Source organism: Leucoraja erinacea, chromosome 14 (genome assembly GCF_028641065.1).
Source record: "Leucoraja erinacea ecotype New England chromosome 14, Leri_hhj_1, whole genome shotgun sequence".
Lineage (NCBI taxonomy): Eukaryota > Metazoa > Chordata > Chondrichthyes > Rajiformes > Rajidae > Leucoraja > Leucoraja erinaceus.
In genome coordinates this window covers 38,874,607-38,895,431 of record NC_073390.1, presented here as the reverse complement: position 1 = coordinate 38,895,431, position 20,825 = coordinate 38,874,607, and the positions used below count along the sequence as shown (strand labels likewise).

General features: G+C 43.5%; 1 long non-coding RNA gene across 1 annotated transcript; it reads left to right on the top strand.

Moving 5' to 3' along the window:
- The first annotated feature begins 3,076 nt into the window (after window positions 1-3,076).
- On the top strand, window positions 3,077-4,066 carry LOC129703606 (uncharacterized). The gene is made up of 2 exons (XR_008724592.1): window positions 3,077-3,403; window positions 3,685-4,066. It is a non-coding gene; the product is annotated as an uncharacterized LOC129703606 (long non-coding RNA).
- Window positions 4,067-20,825: the final 16,759 nt, after the last annotated feature.

The following is a 20,825-nucleotide window of genomic DNA, read 5'->3' as shown; positions in this document are numbered from 1 at the left end:
GTCCCGTCGTTTTGCGCTCATTCTATTTCAATATTCCAGATAACATCAGGTGCGATTTTGGTGACAATTTCAGCAATAAATGCGTTATCTGTAAACATTTGGAAGTGTAAGGCGGTGAATAAATAAGATGATTTAACGCACTGTGACACTTGCTTTGACAGGATCCCGCACATTTAGCGGGTGAACAGTCCCTAGGGACTACCCCCTCAGAAGGATGGGATGACATGACGAATGTGAGGGGCAAAGTGCGGTTTATCCGCAACGCCGAACCCGAGGGCCGGCACCCGCGGCAGAATAACAAGCTCCGTAGTATGACGTTTCCCCGAATTGACGATGAAGCCACAAGAGACTTGGGTGCTCCCATAACTGTTGCTGAGGTCCAAGCAGCCATCACATCGCTGCACGGCTTCACTGTAGAATATTACAAAGCTTTCTCTGCTCTCCTCGCACCAGTCCTGAGAATGAGGCGTTTTTACATCGTCGCCTACCGCCCACCTTGTCGTGGGCTACTATCTCCCTAATTCTTAAAAAGGAGAAAGATCCCCTGCTTTGTAGTAGCTATAGACCAATTTCACTCCTGAATGTGGACCTCAAAATCCTCTCTAAAGCCCTTGCGCTCGTCTTCAACGAGTGATGCCCTCGTTAGACCAAACAGGGTTCATACCAGGCCGACAGTCTTCCCACAATACTAGGCGTCTCCTTAACATCATCCATTCACCGAGTAGTGAGACCCCGGAGATAGTGGTCTCCCTCGACGCCGAAAAAGCTTTCGACAGGGTTGAGTGGAGGTACCTATATGAGGCGATGGACAGGTTTGGCCTCGGTAACAGTTTTATTCTTTGGGTCAGTCTATTATACTCGTCCCTGGTGGCCTCAGTACAAACAAACGGCACACTGTGCCCCACTTCCCCCTTCAGTACCCAGGGTTGGCCTCAGTACAAACAACGGCACACTGTCGCGCCAGAGAAGGGCTTTAATAATAATAATAATAATAATAACCACCTTCAGCTGACCAAAGGTACCAGAAAAAAAACAAGCAAGAGGGTTGCCAACTAACACGTTTACTACAAAAATCCAAACAATTGCTGTCGCGAAAACCAAGCAATAGAATAAACAATTGGCGACACCTCACTGGTTACGCCATGAGAATAGATATGTCTTTGATTTAAAAACAGTAGAGAAGGTTTACACACACACAACTCATAAAGTCTTATTGTATGCGGATGACCTGCTCCTGTACATCTCGAACCCAGTCAGCTCTCTCCCTGTGATTACGAATATTTTAGAACGGTTTGGTGCGTATTCTGGTTATAAACGTAACTACCAGTGTGAGCTATTACCGATTAACTAATTGGCTAAGCAGCTCCCTCGCTCTTTAACCTCATTGAAATGGGCAGAGGACGGGTTTTCCTACCTCGGCGTCTTTATCACAACACCCTTATCTGATATGTTCCGCACAAACTTTCTGCCTCTGGTTGAGAAAGCGGAAAGAGATTTTGACCGCTGATCAGTTTTACCGCTATCCCTCGTGGGCCGGATAAATCTGGTCAAGATGGTCGTCCTACCCAAATTCCTGTATCATTTCCAGCACGACCCTATACTTATCACTAAATCTTTTTTTGATAAATTAGAAAGGACAATATCTAAATTTTTATGGGGTAGCAAACCAGCTAGAATCCGAAAGGCGATACTGCAGTCTCCTAAGAGTGACGGCGGTTTGGCACTTCCTGACTTTAGGCGATACTATTGGGCAGCTAACTTGCAAAAACTTCTGTATTGGATGAATGAAGATTGCGACCACCTACCGACCTGGGTACACATGGAAAAGGCGAGTTCACATCTCCCGTTGCGGTCTGTCCTATGCTCCCAACTCCCCCTTCCTATAACATCTGTGGATGCAGGACCAATTGTGTCCCTCTCGCTCAAGATATGGAGTCAACACAGGAAAAACTTTGGTTTACAAGGCCCTTCCATCTTGACCCCACTGCTTAAAAACCACATCTTTAAACCTTCAAGTACAGACCACGCATTCAAAACCTGGCATAGCAACGGTATCAGTAGTATCAAAAACCTATACAAGGATGGCATCTTTTCGTCTTTTGCGGAGCTCTCGTCCAACTATAGCCTCCCAAACTCCCACCTTTTTCGTTTTTTCCAGATTAGGGATTTTGTGAAGAAAACATTCCCCCATTTCCCAAATCGCCCCCCTGAAACCCTGACCGATACCATCTTAGCTCTAGATCCCAACCGGAAGAAATGCATCTCTGTTTTGTATAACTTGTTAGGGTTGGTTATATTGAAACCTCATACCTCATTAAAAGCTGCGTGGGAGGGTGAGCTGAATACGAAACTAACAGACCAGCAATGGGACTCTGCCTTGGATTTGATCCATTCTTCCTCCATATGTGCCCGTCATGGCCTAATCCAATGCAAAGTCCTTCACAAAGTCCACTACACAAATGCATGATTATCTAGAATTTACCCCACTGTTAGGGACACCTGCAACAGATGTAATCAATCTCCTGCCAACCATAGCCATATGTTTTGGTCTTGCCCTAAGCTAGCAGCCTTTTGGAGGAGTGCTTTCGACTTGATAAGCAGAGCCTACGGCCAGACTATTCCTCCAAACCCACTGTCAGCCATTTTCGGTACCCCTCCCAACACCAACCTCTCTGTTGCGGTGAAACGGGTCCTAGCTTTTACAACCTTGTTAGCCCGGAGACTGATCTTGATTTACTGGAGGCTCACCTGTCCCCCGACACATGCTCGCTGGATTAAGGAGGTGCTTTACAATTTAAAGCTTGAAAAACTTAGGTTCTCTCTCAAAGGCTCTAGACATTCCTAGATACATGACCCCTTTCTTGGAACTTGTTAACTCTCTCAACTTGTCACCAGACTCGGAAGAGGACTGAGTGCTCTCCACCATTGTTCTGTTCTACTGCAGCTGATCTCCCCTTAACCCCCCCCCCTCTCCCCACACTTATTTATTTAATTACTTACTTATTTACTGTTATTAGTGACCCCCTTTTTTAAATTGTATTTATTTCTTTATTTTATTTTTTAGTACTTTTTGTTTCGTTTATCTTACCCATATTTGTGTGGATGTGTGTGTATGTGAGTGTTGTTTGTCCCCGTTTGATTCCGACCAGATTCGGGTGGGTTGAAGGTGGGTAAGGGTAAGGGCTTTGAGGGTCGCTTACATACTGTTGCACAATTATGCCTTGATGTCATAGTCTGTTATCATTGTATGTATGCAAATTGCTGTGAAATTCAAATAAAAAGATTTAAATCAGAATAACAAGCCCCGCAAAAAGTCGAAGAAAAAGGGTTGTTTCCGAGTGCGGATGGACAAGATAGGCGCAATGAGCAAGTTGGGCTGTTAGACGCCACACTCCCAGTCACGGTAAGTTTCTGCTGCGCCCAATGCCGGCATTTATTTCACTGCGAATGTTTATTGGGACCCAGAAACGCGGCGTTCCGCAACCCGTGGTTGTACAGAGGAGAGTGCGTGAAATAAATAATTTCAGGCAGCGAGTTCCTTCAACCTTCAACGCGGAAACACAAGTTCCGCCAATGTCCTCTCATCCTCCGCTTGCGCTGAAAGCGAGTTGTCGCAGCGACTGCGGGGTGTCACCGTCGTTCGGCCAGCCTCCACCAATAACCTGCGCTTGTTTGTGTTGATAGGACACCGGACTCCGAACACTTTCTGGACGTCTTCTTGTTTCGCGAAAGTAGCTTTTCCTCCGAAAACGACGCCGTTTCTCCCGGTACAAAGAATAACATTTACCAGCGACTCTTGTGAAGAACCGCGACGGATCATGACTGTTTATTTAATTTCTGCATAGATGTATTTATGTTTAAACTATATCTTTATAAAAGAAAGCTATTTATGAAAGTTTATTTATGTAACAAACTGAAGAGAGGGTTTGTAACACTTTAACAAGTAGAATTTGTAACATTTGTCCTAATAGCGATTACGTGTTAAATTGCATTTGACGACAGTCCGACAGTCTTTATTTATTGTAGTCCGTGAAATACGAAATAAAAACAGACCTGCCAGCTCTCCGCTTGGTTTCCAGGCGCTTGTTTAAATTCAGCGCGGTTTGTTGGCGATTTCACCGGATCACAGCCTCGGCTCCGCCCGCATTCCCGAGTTTCCTGGCACAATTCCTGCCAAAAATAGAGGGGATTACACTCCCGTCAGTATTACCGCACACGCCCGCACTCTCCGCCCCTCAAACTCTCTGCTCGAGTGAAACACAAATGCGGGTCAGGCAGCGTCGTGGAGGGAATGGACGGGGGGCGGGGCGTAAGAAGGGTCTGTGGTGCGTTTGGGGTTGTGGTGAGAAGGGGCTGTGGGGGGTGGGTGGGAGGGGACTGTGAGGGTGAAGGGGGCTGTGGTGGCGGTGGGAGATTTGTAATGTAATTAAAGTAGCAAAAATTACTAAAGTAGTAATTAAAGTAAAGCAGCATGCTACAAATGCCATACCTGACAAACAAGGCTGAAGTGCAAACGTTCTTGGGGATGGTGACATACATGGCCAAGTTTATTCCAAACCTTTTGGAGATCACCGCCCCCTTAGACAGCTAACAAAAAAGGGAGTAGCATGGCATTTTGAGCAGAAGCACAGACAGGCAGTAGACAAGGTGAAGTGTCTTTTCACATCGCCACCTGTACTCAAACTGTACGATGTGAACGCGCCCGTTTCAATTGCCACAGATGCTTCCAACAGCGGATTTGGAGCGGTCCTGATGGAAGACAAGAGACGTGTTGCATATGCATCATGACGTGTGAATGCAGCCGAGCGCAATTATGCAATTATAGAGAAGGAGCTGTGCTCCATATTGTACTCATGCAGAAAGTTTCATGACTTAGTTGTCGGTCAGGGCCCAGTGATCTTTACTGACCACAAGACATTAGTAGGCTTGCTCGCCAAGCCGCTACACAAACTAAGCCCCAGACTCCAGCGCATGCGAATGCACCTGCTATGGTACGACCTGGAAATACGGTGGAAGCTGGGACGTGAAATGTTTGTCCCCGATGCCCTGAGCTTGCTGCCCAGTGCAAACATGCCTGTGGAAGAGCACACCGCCCTGCCAAACGTGGTACATGCTGTAGAAGTCATCCTACGCATGTCAGACGCGCGCCTTGCGCAGTTCAAAGCTGAAACAAAAAAAGATCGAACCCTAACACTGCTGTGCGAGTATATAAGAAAGGGTTGGCCTAGTAACAGGTGTGATCTGCCCTCGGACTTGACTCCGTTTCATACATACCATGACGAGCTGGTTGAAATCGATGGGTTAATCTTGAGGGAAAACCGAATCGTCATCCCCCAAAGCATGCGGAGGCAGATGCTGAACGCGCTACATGAATCGCATCTGGGAGCCTTTGCAAATTTCCCTGCCAGGATATTGGTCCCCCTCGGGTTCAAGTGCAACCCATCCTTTATGTACAGGTCCCACCTTTCCCAAAAGAAGTCCCAATGATCCAGAAACTTGAATCCCTGCCCTCTGCACCAGTTTTTCAGCCACGCATTTATCCTCCACCTCGCTCCATTCCTACTCTCACTGTCGCATGGCACAGGCAGTAATCCTGAGATTGTTACCTTTTTGGTCCTTTTCCTTAACTCTCCTCCCAACTCCCTAAATCCTCCCTTCAGGACCTCTTCCCTTTTTTTTACCTATGTCATTGGTACCTATATGTACCACGACCTCAGGCTCCTCTCCCTCTGATTTCAGGATATCTTGGACGTGTTGAGACACGTCCGAGACCTTGGTACCAGGGAGGCAGACCACCATCCTGGTCTCCCGACTGCGTCCACAGAATCGCCTATCCGACCCCCTAACAATAGAGTCCCCAATTACTATTGCCCTCTTCTTTTTGTCCCTACCTTCAGGAGCAACAGGGCCGGTCTCTGTGCTGGAGGCCCGTCCGCTCTCGCTACCCCCGGGCAGGCTGTCACCCCCATCCGTACTCAAACAGGAGTACTTATTTCCAAGGTGTGCCGACATTGGAGTACTCACTCGTCCCTGCCTCTGCCCCTTGCCCTTCCTTAGCGTGACCCACATGTCTCTCTCCCGTGGTTTTGGAGTGACCACCTCCCTATAACTCCCCTCTATGACCTCCTCACTCTCCCTGACCAGACAGAGGTGATCGAGCTGCTGCTCCAGGATCCTAATACGGTCCCTTAGGAGCCCCATCTCGCTGCACCTGGTGCAGATGTGGACGTCTGGAGGGCCATTCGACACCATGACCTCCCACATCTGACATCCTGAACAGTACACTGCTCTGGCTGTCATTCTCCCGCCTTACCCTGGATCCGATACAAGTATAATACAATAGAAACTGCTGGGAGAAATCAGCAGGTATCTGACTCACAACAGCTGCTCCCTCTTGACCTTTAAACTGCACCTTTATTATATAAACAAAAAGCACTGTACCCTTAGCTCACTATACCTTTACTAAAGCACTGTACCTTTTACCAGAAAGCAGAAATGCTAACCTGAGGTGCACCCAATCAGCTGCTCCCTCTAGTCTGCTTCCACCAATCAGCGGCTTCCACCAGAACCCTCCCTATGGAGTGCAGAACGTTACAGATTTCTGTAAGCCCTGACCCTCCTCCACTCGCTCTAATGATCCCGGACCTCTGTGAAAGCAAGCCCCGCGCTCGATTTATATACTCACAGCCCTGACCCTCCTCCACTCGCTCCAACGATCCCGGGCCTCTGTGAAAGCAAGCCCCGCGCTCGATTTATATACTCACAGCCCTGACCCTCCTCCACTCGCTCCAACGATCCCGGGCCTCTGTGAAAGCAGACAACGCGAGACAATTTGACAGTGCTGAGTTTCGTAGGTTCGAGGATGACTGGGAATTTGCCCATGTCACCTCAAGTCCCATATATCCACAGAGCAATGGGCAGATAGAGCGCTGTGTGCAAACTATAAAAAGTATTATGAAGAAAGCCAAATGCTGCGGCCGTGACCTGATGTACGCCATCCTCGAATACCGCAACACCCCCCTTGACGGGACAGGCGGCTATGCCCCCTCACAGTTACTGAACAGTAAACTGTTACGAAGCAAATTGCCATCGCCTCTATCGCTTTTACTGCCTCATCATGTCCCTCCCATAGGACCACAACTGGCCGTCCGGCAAGAAAAACAGGCAGCATACTTCAATGAGAAGGCATGCGCCGAGCCGCTGCTGCGCCTGGAACAACAACAGGTGTGGTTTCGTGTCAAACCAACCGAGTGGCAACGTGGCCGTATTGCAAGAGAAAACCTGTCCCCTCGGAGCTACGTCATCTCTACACCGAGCGGTATTGAGTTCCGCAGAAACAGGAAGGACATATGACCTGCGCACAAAGCAGCTGAGCCATGCCCTGGCAACATGCAACAGACGAGCGTGAATACTCTCTCACAAGGAGGAACCCCTATCCCAGAAAGAGCTAGTCTCCCAGACGAGACGGAGAGTCAACCAGATGGAGGAGCTCCTCTCCCAGAAGGAGCTAGTCTCCCAGACTCAAGAGAACCATCACAGGCTGCATCACAAGGTTCTGTGGTGGGGGAACCGGCTCAAAGCGTGCCAAGCCACATTCGCACACGACAGAAATACGACACAGAACGAGTTGGAAATACGACTTGCATGAGAAGTGGGCGATTGACAAAACCCCCAACTTGACTTGTTATGTAAAATTGGTGGGCAATTATTTTATAGTTTTGTAGTATGAAGAGCACTGTGTTATTTGTGGTACTTTATCCACATTAAATTGATTAAAGGTTCAAGTTATTAGTTTTGACCCCACCGTTGAAGGGGGAGATGTAATGTAATTAAAGGGAAGGGGGAGATGTGATGTAATTAAAGTGAAGGGGGAGATGTGATGTATATGTAATATAAATGCCTGTGCTCGAGGCCAAAAGCTGAAGCTGGCAAATGTGCCTGTGCCTCGTGACTGACGTCAGGTGACCTTCTAGAAGTTTCCTGGTTGTGCAGATTAATTCCTTCTTACAAGATGTCGGACGTGTATTCATTGTGCTAGTCACAACGGTCTTACAGAAGACATCACAGGGTTGGCTTGACCCAGGAGGTGAGGTGTGGACCATGCACGCTCTGGACTCTTCATCCTCCAGCTGAGTCCATGGCAATCATTGCGGCCAAGATGCAACTGAACAAATCCGACAATATTTTATATTGAGTCATAGAGTGAGACTGTGTGGAAACAGACCCATACCGGCCAGCATGTCCCAGCTACACTAGTCCCACCTGCCTGCGCTTGGGCCATATCCCTCCAAACATGTCCTATCCATGTACCTGTCTAACTGTCTCATAAACAATGGGATAATCTCAGCCTCAACTACCTCTTCTGGCAGTTTGTTCCATACACCCACCTGTGTGAAAAAATTAACCTTCAGATTTCTATTAAATCTTTTCCCCTTTACCATGCACCTATGTCTTCTGGTCCTCGATTCACCTACTCTGGCCTACTCCTGCACCTATAGTCCATTGTGACGTTTCACAGAGTGCTGGAGTAATTCAGCGGGTCAGGCAGCATCTCTGGAGAACATGGATAGGTGACGTTTCACAGTGCTGGAGTAACTCAGTTGTCACTGGAATAACTGCAGCATCTCTGGAGAAAATGGATAGGTGACATTTCGGGAATAGAACCCTACCAGATATATAAAAGAATGTACCAATTAGAAATAGAACTTTCTATTTTTTTTCTGTAAGGCCCAGAGATATTGAAAGAGTCTAATACATCTCGCGGTTTTTATTTCACTTAACATATTTTCCGAGCATTGTGATGTACAAAATTTAACTTGCATGACGTTATATTTTATCATTGTGGCTTTTTTTTTTTTTTTTTTTTCTCTTTTTATTTATTTTTTATTAGAAGTTAGATAGTAAAGGATAGAAAGATGTGAAATATATAGTGTGTGAAGAAAGAAAACGAGTAAATGAAGAAAGTTGAGAGAGAAAATAGTGAAAAGAAAAGGAGATCATTATTTATAGTCTTGACCAACCCTCGTCCAGTCCTGAAACAGTTATTTTTTACAATTGTGTTGCACCATATGATTCCAAAAAAACGACGAATGGAGACCAACTCGTTTTGAATTGGTCTGATTTATCCATTAGGAGGAATCGCATTTCCTCAAGATGAGCGGTGTCCAACATACTTGCAATCCACATTTTAAGCGTTGGTAGTGATGTACCCTTCCAAAATTTAAGTATTAATTTTTTTGCTATTATTAAACCATAATTAAGGAATAGATTTTGAGATGTGTTCAATTTATTCCCATCTTCCATTACACCAAATATAATCATTTCAGTATTAGGTTCCATTCTTGTCTTGAATAATTTTGTAAGTATTTCAAAAATATCATTCCAAAATCTATAAAGTTTTATGCAGGAAACTAAGGAGTGTGTTATAGTTGCCTTTTGGACTAGACATTTATCACAAGTGGCGGATATATTTGGATACAATTTGTTCAATCTTGTTTTTGAATAATATAATCTATGTACAATTTTAAATTGAATTTGATTGTGTCTTACATTAATTGAACATTTGTGAATATATATCAGGTATTTTTCCCATTTAACCTTCGTAATTTTTATCATTAATTCCCGTTCCCACTCTTCTCTAAGTACCTCTGTCGATGGTAGGTCTATATTTAGAATACTATTATATAAATAGGATATTAATTTTTGTGAGTCAGCTTCAATATTCATTGCTTCTTCCAATAAGTCAGGAGTTACTTTTTGATATCCTTGTATATATTTTTTCACAAAGTCGCAAATCTGAAGATATTTAAAATATTGGTTGTTTTTCAATTTAAATTTTAATTGTAGTTGTTGGAATGATAGTAGGTTTCCCATTTCGTACATATCCCTGATCCTTCTAATTCCGAGACTTTCCCATTGGTTATATGTCTTATCAATAAGAGATGGTTTAAATAAAGGGTTATTCGCAATTGGCATTAACAGTGATAGATTTCTTAATTTTAAAGATAATTTTATTTGTTTCCAAATTCTTATTGTACCATACTTCTTATATATTGTGTTATTCAGTTTTTTGGGGGAAAAGAGGATCGTTCCTATATTACAAGGATGACAATCCTCCTTCTCCATTTTTATCCATTCTGTCTGTTGTGTAGAACTATCCAACCAATAAATCATATTCTTAATATGCACTGCCCAGTAATAATACATAAAATTCGGAAGTGAAAGTCCCCCGACCTCTTTTGGTTTACATAAGTGTTTTTTGTGTGATTCTATGTGATTTATAGTCCCAAATATAATTTGTAATGTTAGAGTCTAATTTAAAAAATATATATTTTGGTATATACCGGTATAGACTGAAATAGGTATAGTAATTGTGGTAAGAAGATCATTTTTATTGCATTTATTCTACCTAATAATGATAAGGGAAGTGTTTTCCAACATTGTGGCTTTTTTAAATGAAAATAAATGTGAAATACCAGAACATGAGAATTGTTTGTATTTAAACTGTTCACTAAAGAAACAAAGTTACTTTAAATTGTCACATTGAATGTAGCGATGTTACAATACTTACCTTCAGCGGCACTGCAGTTCTGCCATTAACCATATAACAATTACAGCACGGAAACAGGCCATCTCGGCCCTTCTAGTCCAATCCGAACATTTATTCTCCCCTAGTCCCATCTACATAGATACATAGAAAATAATGCAGGAGTAGGCCATTCGGCCCTTCGAGCCTGCACCGCCATTCAATGTGATCATGGCTGATCATCCAACTCAGTATCCCGTACTTGCCTTCTCTCCATACCCCCTGATCCCTTTAGCCATAAGGGCCACATCTAACTCCCTCTTAAATATAGCCAATTAACTGGCCTCAACTACCCTCTGTGGCAGTGAGTTCCAGACTGCACTCAGACCATAACCCTCCATTCCTTTCCCGTCCATATAACTATCCAATTTATTTTTAAATGATAAAATCGAACCTGCCTCCACCACCTCCACTGGAAGCTCATTCCACACAGCTACCACTCTCTGAGTAAAGAAGTTCCCCCTCATGTTACCCCTAAACTTCTGTCCCTTAATTCTCAAGTCATGTCCTCTTGTTTGAATCTTCCCTACTCTCAGTGGGAAAAGCTTATCCACGTCAACTCTGTCTATCCCTCTCATCATTTTAAAGACCTCTATCAAGTCCCCCCTTAACCTTCTGCTCTCCAAAGAATAAAGACTTAACTTGTTCAACCTTTCTCTGTAACTTAGTTGCTGAAACCCAGGCAACATTCTAGTAAATCTCCTCTGTAGTCTCTCTATTTTGTTGACATCCTTCCTATAATTAAGCGACCAAAATTGTACACCATACTCCAGAATTGGCCTCACCAATGCCTTGTACAATTTTAACATTACATCCCAACTTCTATATTCAATGCTCTGATTTATAAAGGCCAGCACACCAAAAGCTTTCTTTACCACCCTAACTACATGAGATTCCACTTTCAGGGAACTGTGCAGTTATTCGCAGATCCCTCTGTTCACCTGCATTCTTCAATTCCCAACCATTTACCATGTACGTCCTATTTTGATTTGTCCTGCCAAGATGTAGCACCTCACACTTATCAGGATTAAACTCCATCTGCCATCTTTCAGCCCACTCTTCCAAATGGCATAAATCTCTCTGTAGACTTTGAATATCTACTTCATTATCCACAACCCCACCTATCTTAGTATCATCTGCATACTTACTAAACCAATTTACCACACCAACATCCAGATCATTGATGTACATGACAAACAACAGTGGACCCAACACAGATCCCTGTGGCACCCCACTAGTCACTGGCCTCCAACCTGACAAACAACCATCCACCATTACTCTCTGACATCTCCCATTCAGCCACTGTTGAATCCATCTTGCTACTCCATCATTAATACCTAACAATTGAACCTTCTTAACCAACCTTCCGTGAGGAACCTTGTCAAAGGCCTTACTGAAGTCCATATATACAACATCCACTGCTTTACCCTCATCAATTTCCCGAGTAACCTCTTCACAAAATTCAAGAAGATTAGTCAAACATGACCTTCCAGGCACAAATCCATGTTGACTGTTCCTAATCAGACCCTGTTTATCCAGATGCTTATATATATATTATCTCTAAGTATCCTTTCCATTAATTTGCCCACCACTGACATCAAACTAACAGGTCTATAATTGCTAGGTTTACTCTTAGAACCCTTCTTAAACAATGGAACAACATGTGCAGTACGCCAATCCTCCGGCACTATTCCCGTTTCTAATGACATTTTTGAAATATTTCTGTCATAGCCCCTGATATTTCTACACTAACTTCCCTCAATGTCCTAGGGAATATCCTGTCCGGATCTGGAGACTTATCCACTTTTATATTTTTCAAAAGTGTCAGTACTTCCTCTTCTTTGAATCTCATAGTTTCCATAGCTACTCTACTTGTTTCCCTTACCTCACATAATTCAATATCCTTCTCCTTGGTGAATACCAAAGAAAATAAATTGTTCAATATCTCCCCCATCTCTTTTGGCTCTGCAGATAGCTATCCACTCTGACTCTCTAATGGACCAATTTTATCCCTCGTTATCCTTTTGCTATTAATATAGCTGTAGAAACCCTTTGGATTTACGTTCACCTTATTTGCCAAAGCAACCTCATATCTTCTTTGTTTAAGAAGGAACTGCAGATGCTGGAGAAGGGTTTCAGCCCGAAACGTTGCCTATTTCCATCGCTCCATAGATGCTGCTGCACCCGCTGAGTTTCTCCAGCTTTTTTGTGTACCTCATATCTTCTTTTAGCTTTTCTAATTTCTTTCTTAAGATTATTTTTACATTCTTTATACTCCTCAAGCACCTAATTTACTCCATGCTGCCTATAATTATTGTAGATCTCTCTTTTTTTCCGAACCAAGTGTCCAATTTCCCTTGAAAACCATGGCGCTTTCCAATTTTTACTATTTCCTTTCAACCGAACAGGGACATAAAGATTCTGTACTCTTAAAATTTCACCTTTAAATGTCCTTTCGCATCTCCTCAAAGTTAGCCTTTCTCCAATCAAATATCTCAACCCTAGTTCCAGTTCTGACCCTCTCCATAATTATATTGAAACTAATGGTATTGTGATCACTGGACCCGAACTGTTTCCCAACACATACCTCTGCCACCTGACCTGTCTCATTTCCTAACAGGAGGTCCAGCACCGCCCCTTCTCTAGGTACCTCTATGTATTGCTGCAAAAAACTATCCTGCACACATTTTACAAACTCCAAACCATCCAGCCCATTTACAGAATGTGTTTCCCAGTCTATGTGTGGAAAATTGAAATCTCCCACAATCACTACCTTGTGCTTACTACTAATATCTGCGATCTCCTTACATATTTGCTCTTCCAATTCCCGCTCCCCATTCGGCGGTCTATAATCCACCTGTATAAGTGTTGCTACCCAATTGGCCATGTGCGCGACTTTGGCGCCTTTGAGAGGGGGGGGGGGGGTCGGGATTAAAATGATGTTTTGTCTTGCCTATCGGAGGCGGACATCCTCGGGCTGCTAATCTGCTGGAGAAAATCGATCCGCCTCCCGTTCGCGCTATATATATATATATTCTTTTGTTAAATCACTGGACAATTTAATATTTGGATTAAAATAAAAAGCGACTTCGAACGCCGTCAACGCCTACAACTTGACGGATCGCAAGAAAGGGATGAAACAAAGTGTAAGTCATTTATTTTCCATATAATCTTGCTTCTTGGGATGGCATTAATGTAATTTTACGTTGCGAAAATGCGATTTAGGGCCCAATACGAACCGGCAGTGTTTTTCCTGCCGATATGGGGTTCAAATTCACCGCAAATGCAACGTTCCAATCGATGACGTTCCATAGAAACATTGAAAATAGGTGCAGGAGGAGGCCATTCGGCCCTTCGAGCCAGCACCGCCATTCATTGTGACCATGGCTGATCGTCCCCTATCAATAACCCGTGCCTGCCTTCTCCCCATATCCCTTGACTCCGCTAACCCCTAGAGCTCTATCTAACTCTCTCTTAAATGCATCCAGTGATTTGGCCTCCACTGCCCTCTGTGGCAGGGAAAGAAGCAAGATGATTAAAATGCCCATTTTATTTGGAGATAAGCCGTCTAAGTCTATATTTTTGAGTCACATGTATTGTGCAAAAAACAATAATTTGATTATATTTTGGGTGGATGTTTCTAGATTGATTTATGGGAATGAAACATTAAATTCCTTCCATCTGGGATATAAATTCATTACAGTGAGATTTAAAAATCATGTTATATTGTGAATTCTTGTGTGAATGGGATTAGTTTGTTATTGGATACTTAGGCTATTTAAAAAATATATATATTTTTTAAGAAATGGAATCTACAGGACATTGTTAATGGGAAAGTAGTAGGCAGAAAGACATGTCATGTGTGGTTTGAAGAGCAAAAACTCGTAGTTTACAATGCCAACATTGAAAAGTTGAGGAAAAACAAAGTGTACAGAGTTGCTTATTGGTTACAATCTGAGGAGTATGATGATGCTACTGATTATGATATGCCAATGTATCAGCTAGCAACTGATCGTCTCCATAAAGACTTTGTCTATTGCTAGAAATTGTAATTTATTTACCTATCTGTTACGGATTTACAGCATATTATACAATAATATTAAAGTTCTGATCTTGAGAATATCACATTTTTGAATTTTCAAGTCAGTGTGGGTGTCTATTACTATTTCCGTCACAACGATCAATTTTGTAATTAGCTACAATTAGGTAATTAACTAATTATATGCTTTAATTTCAGGTCGTCCAAGTAAGATGTTTTATATTTGTTTCAGAATGCTTCAATCTATAATAACTGAAATTTCATTCAGTTCTCTTAATTTTTAAGAAAGTTATGAGCTTTTGACTGTCCTCGATCACAACTCTTGCGTTAAGTCAATGGAAAAGCAATAGGGAACAAGATGCTAATTTCCGAGTATGAAAATGGCATAACTTTTTTAATACTGAAGATATGAAAGTGAATTAGCAGTCAAATTAAACTTATTTTTATGCTTTATCTGATGAGATAAATTGCAGACTTGATTTTTAAAATCTCAAAATTTTGTAACATTGCTATTTGTATGTTGCTTTGTTGAACTCATGGAAATTACAATATTATGGTTTTAATCTGACCATAAAGTCAGACAGCTGGTGTTTAAGATCACTTCATATATTGACCATCCATCAATGATTATTATTACATTACCATCTGTGTGCTGTTTTGGGGGGGTGGGATGGGGGGGGGGGGGGGGGGAGGTGAGTGCCGACGTGTCACAATTGGATCTCAATTACATAATAAAAACTTGCTGCCCCGATAAAAGCACGCTGGACACAGACACGGACACAGACAGGGCCCGGAGCTGCGATCCTCTCTCCCCCTCCAGTGGCTCAAGACGGCACAATGTGGTCTCAATTACATTAATAAAAACTTGCTGTACCCGATAAAACCGCTGGACACAGACACAGACAAGGCCCTCGTGGGGGAAGTGCAGCTCAACGCCCTGATGCCCGATTAGTCCGGCTCCCCCATGGGGGGGGGGGGTGCGCACAGTCGAGCTGCAAAATAATTAACAATAAGAATTTTTTCATTTCAAAACAACGCGATTTTCATTGGCATTTCATTATTTTGGGTGAGGGAGAGGCCGAGGGTACCTAGCACGGTATCTCCATTCCCCACTTCGCAGCTAGTGCGGGGACACTCACCCCCCCCCCCCCCCCCCCCCCCCCCCCCCCCCCCCCAGTTGCTAGCTGATACATTGGCATATCATAAACAGTAGCATATAAGATTATTAAGCGATTAGACACGCTAGAGGTAGGAAACATGTTCCAACATGTTCCCGGTGTTGGGGGAGTCCAGAACCAGGGCCCACAGTTTAAGAATAAGGGGTAAACTATTTGGAACAGAGATGGGAAAAACTGTTTCACCCAGAGAGTTGTGAATCTGTGGAATTCTCTGCCTCAGAAAGCAGTGGAGGCCAATTTCCTGGATGATCACAGTGAATGGCGGTGCTGTCTCGAAGGGCCGATGGCCTACTCCTGCAACTATTGTCTATTGATGGAGGGAGGAGGAACTGCAGATGCTGGAATCTTGAACATAACACAAAGTGCTAGAGGATTCAAATTTCAAATTCAGAAGTATAAAAGCTTTTCTACTCACCATTTCGTGATAGTCTTCAATCTTTAGATAAGTCATGTGGCTGTCGATAAATCTCTAAGCCAATCTCTGGCTGAGATCTATTTTCTTCAGTTCCACTTCTGGAACCGGTTCTTCTGGCCGAACCTCTCCAGAGATCCAGGCCATATCTTCTGTCCCTCTTCTTTAGGGACAGCGTCCACCTCTTATCTGTGAGTGCCTAGAAACCAGAAGTCGAACCTTTCTCAGATGCGCACTACGCGACAGATTTGTTTGTGGGCTAGTGGATGAATGGATTCAGTCCAATCTCATGAACACTCCAGGTCTTACATTCGAGAAAGCATACAAGATTGCTACCATAATGGAGATGGCATCAACGAATGCTCGTGAGTTTCGTCCACCACAGAATGCAGTGGCCGTTTGCAGTCACAAGGCAGTGCCTATGGCCAAACCAAGAGGCGCTAAACCAAAACTAAAGTATGGCGGGGAGCCGAGTTCAGCCAATTGTTATCGTTGCAACGGTAATAACTCATTCCAATTTTGTCAGTTCAAAATGGCCAAGTGCTATAACTGCGAGAGGAAAGGCCATATCGCCTCAGCATGTCGGGCCAAGCTTAAAACAGGAAACCAACAACCTGTGGGAAACAAGCAACAACACCAGAAAGTAGTTCACAGCTTGGAGTTGAACCCAGGTGGAAATGAACTTGGGTTGTACACCATTTATGCAACCAACATCGATAAGCCTACAACCAACCAAGGTAAGGACTTTCGAACAAAACTATTGATTAATGAACAGTTAATCGATATGTGTATTGACACGGCAGCAGATTGTTCGGTCATGAGCAAACAAAGTTCCCACAGACACCATTGTTTGAGAGTAAGGTCAAACTGATAACCTACTCGGGTGAAGTTTTGTAGACATGCAGACAAATGAACTGTAAAGTTCAACATAATGGTCAGTCAGTAACACTGCCCATCATAGTGGGCAGCTACAGAAATAAAGCAACCCTCCTTGGAAAGGATTAGCTGAGCAGAATAGAGTTAGACTGGAAGAACATTTTCAGCGTCAATTTGTCCAAATCACGTCTTGAAAATGTCATAAGCAAACATGCAGAAATATTTGCCGACAGTTACACGGGAATAACAGGGTATGCTGCACACATTCGACTTAAGCAAGCCTGTGTATTGTCAACCAAGACCTGCACCATATGCACTAAAGTAACGAGTGGAGGAAGAATTCGACAGGTTAGAGTGGAATGGAGTATTCGTGAAGACAGACCAGAGTAACTGGGCAACACCAATTGTGGCCATGCCCAAGACCGACAAAACTGTTCGACCAAACCGTTGACGATGAACAATATCCGTTACCAACCTCGCAAGATCTGTATGCAGAACTTAGCGGAGCAAGAGTCTTCACTAAACTGGATTTGGCTCACGCTTACGCCCAACTCAATGTCGACAAGGATGTCATCAGCAGTCTGTCCATCCTTTCACCCTTTTTGTTATTTTTTGTGTGTTTAAAAGTATGTTCCTGGAGGTTTCTTAGTTTTTTTATGTAGGGGAGGTGAAGGGGGAAACCGTTTCCCAGTCACTTCCTGGTCAGGATGCGTCTTTTCTCCGAGTCGCATCTTCGCCCCCCCCTCAGCCTATTATCTGGCCTTTCCTACCGGAGACCGGCCAGAACTTCAGCGGCGGCGCAGCACCGAACCATCGCGGAGCGGGCGATGCCTTACCGGGGATCGCCATGTGGAGTTATGGAGTGTTGGGCCAGCTGACTTGAACATCGTGGAGCTGTGGTCTGTGGAGCTACCAGCCGCGGGCTACGCTGACTTTAACATCGCGGAGTCCTGGGATCCTTTGCCGGGGATCGCCAGTGTTGAATCTCCGTCCAGCTGGGCCTGTGGACTTCGGAAGCTGCGGTCTCCGGTAAGAAGTAGCCGATTCGGAAACTCCAAGCCGCTGAGAGTGTTCCTCCGTTCTGATGTCGGAGTTCCATCATCCCGGAGAGAGGGCCTGAAACATCGGGCCGCCGTAGCGGTGACTGTGGAGGGTTCAAAGGCCCCGACCACAGGTGAACAAAGAGGCATTCCAAAGACGTTTCCTTAACTACGGGTTAATAGCTGCGAAAAAAATGATGATACCAATAAATGTAACTTGAACTTGAAAGTCAGCGGTAATTGACTATCAACACATGTAAGGGCTTGTATTCATATACAAAGCTGCCATATGGTGTGAAATCCTCCCCGAAAATCTTCCAGTAACAAGAAAGTCAAATTCTGGAAAAAGATAACAGTTCCCACAGTGAAGATGTGGATCACTGAAACCACCGAGACACTACATTTAGTAAAAATTAGGCTTGTTTTGGCTGATAAATCAGACCACTTCTCCAAAACTGGTCGATTAGGTGGCCGATTAGGAAAAGGGGAGATGCAACGAGACCTGGGTGTCATGGTACACCAGTCATTGAAAGTAGGCATGCAGGTGCAGCAGGCAGTGAAGAAAGCGAATGGTATGTTAGCATTCATAGCAAAAGGATTTGAGTATAGGAGCAGGGAGGTTCTACTGCAGTTGTACATGGTCTTGGTGAGACCACACCTGGAGTATTGCGTACAGTTTTGGTCTCCTAATCTGAGGAAATACATTCTTGCCATAGAGGGAGTACAGAGAAGGTTCCCCAGACTGATTCCTGGGATGTTAGGACTTTCATATGAAGAAAGACTGGATAGACTCGGCTTGTACTCGCTAGAATTTAGAAGATTGAGGGGGGATCTTATAGAAACTTACAAAATTCTTAAGGGGTTGGACAGGCTAGATGCAGGAAGATTGTTCCCGATGTTGGGGAAGTCCAGAACAAGGGGTCACAGTTTAAGGATAAGGCGGAAATCTTTTAGGACCGAGATGAGGAAAACATTTTTCACACAGAGAGTGGTGAGTCTCTGGAATTCTCTGCCACAGAAGGTAGTTGAGGCCAGTGCATTGGCTATATTTAAGACGGAGTTAGATGTGGCCCTTGTGGCTAAAGGGATCAGGGGGTATGGAGAGAAGGCAGGTACAGGATACTGAGTTGGATGATCAGCCGTGATCATATTGAATGACGGTGCAGGCTCGAAGGGCCGAATGGCGTACTCCTGCACCTATTTTCTATGTATCTATCTAAAACATGGTCTTCTTTCACTGAATGTTTGGAGTTGAGCTTTGCCAGCATTTACGGGATGTGACTAATATTCTTGAAAAGGTGTTGAGGAACCAACTTATTAATTGTAATTTTTATTGTGTGCGAATATTGGGCTGAAATTTTCACTCAATCACAAAAAAAATCTGCACTGTCATTTCTGGGCAAGTTTGACAATAGTTTACACGTGAAACTCTCTCATTCAAAAAAGCTTAACATTTTCAATGTATTTTATCGTAAATAGTGGATAAAATAAGTTTCAAGTATCACGACCCAGCCGTGTGGCGGTCGATGGGGGCGCCAAAAGACCGATGAAGGTGGCCCACGTGGGGGTGAGGATGCAGCTGCCGAGGGAAGGAGCAAAAGAGGACCCAGCGTATACTTTGTAACTTTGTCAGCGCCTCTATGTGGCAACTATTTGCATACCTTGGGTATGCAAGCAAAGAATTTCACGGTGACTTGTCATATAAAGTATTCATTCAATGTCTTTGTCCATGTTCAAGTTGCCTCTAGCAACAAAAGGTAATTCTTTCCAACATGAGATTCCATCAGAGGAGCATTAAAAGCATTCCAAATTTAAATTCCATTTGCTCCCTTAATCCCACACAAAAGTTGCAACCTTTATTTCACTTTTCAACTTTTTATAATGTTGATATGTGGAATATTCCCTGGCGTGCTGTCAGGCGGAGGGTTCAGTCAATGGGTTGATCAGGCTGCTTGGAGCTTCACACTTCACAACACCGTACAGACTATGATGGATGACGACCGTTTCAGTCATATTGCAACAGAAGACTGTGACGTTCTGCAGATTGCCAGTTCTCCGTTAAGCTGCAGCCTGGCTGAAAATCCAGACCAAGGTATTCAGTGAAATAAGAGAACAATTGTCTGATTATTATTTGGAGGTGACAATGATTTAGTATTTGAACAGCTAACTTCTGAACTCTTTAAGACAAAATATTCCATCAGTTTGTGACACGAAGGTCTGAGCTAGTGTGAACTTAATGTTCAACTGAAGACAAAAATGTTATGCTAATCATTGTGGATTTATAACAGAATCTGCTTCCTCTGTGGCAAACCCACTCAATTCCACAAGATTCCATAATAGATTCTCAAAGCTTTTGGTATTATAATAAATTCTTAAATTAGCATATTTGCTAACAATGTGAGCTTTACAAATGTCACGGATGTGAACACCACAATTTAAAATTGTCTGCAAATAATTAAGTACTATTTAAGTGAAATGTAACAAACTAGGGAACAAGGGATGTATAAACATAGTCACCAGTCAGGCATTCCACGGACTTAGCAGGACCTCGTGTTATAAAAAGAACCCTTGTATTTAGAAGCATTGCTTTTCAATGGTTCAAAAAATTGAGAAGTTCATTTAAAAAAAACTGAAAATGGGCTTAATAAGATTTCATACTAGCATAGCCTTGGAAAACTGCATTGGGATACATTGA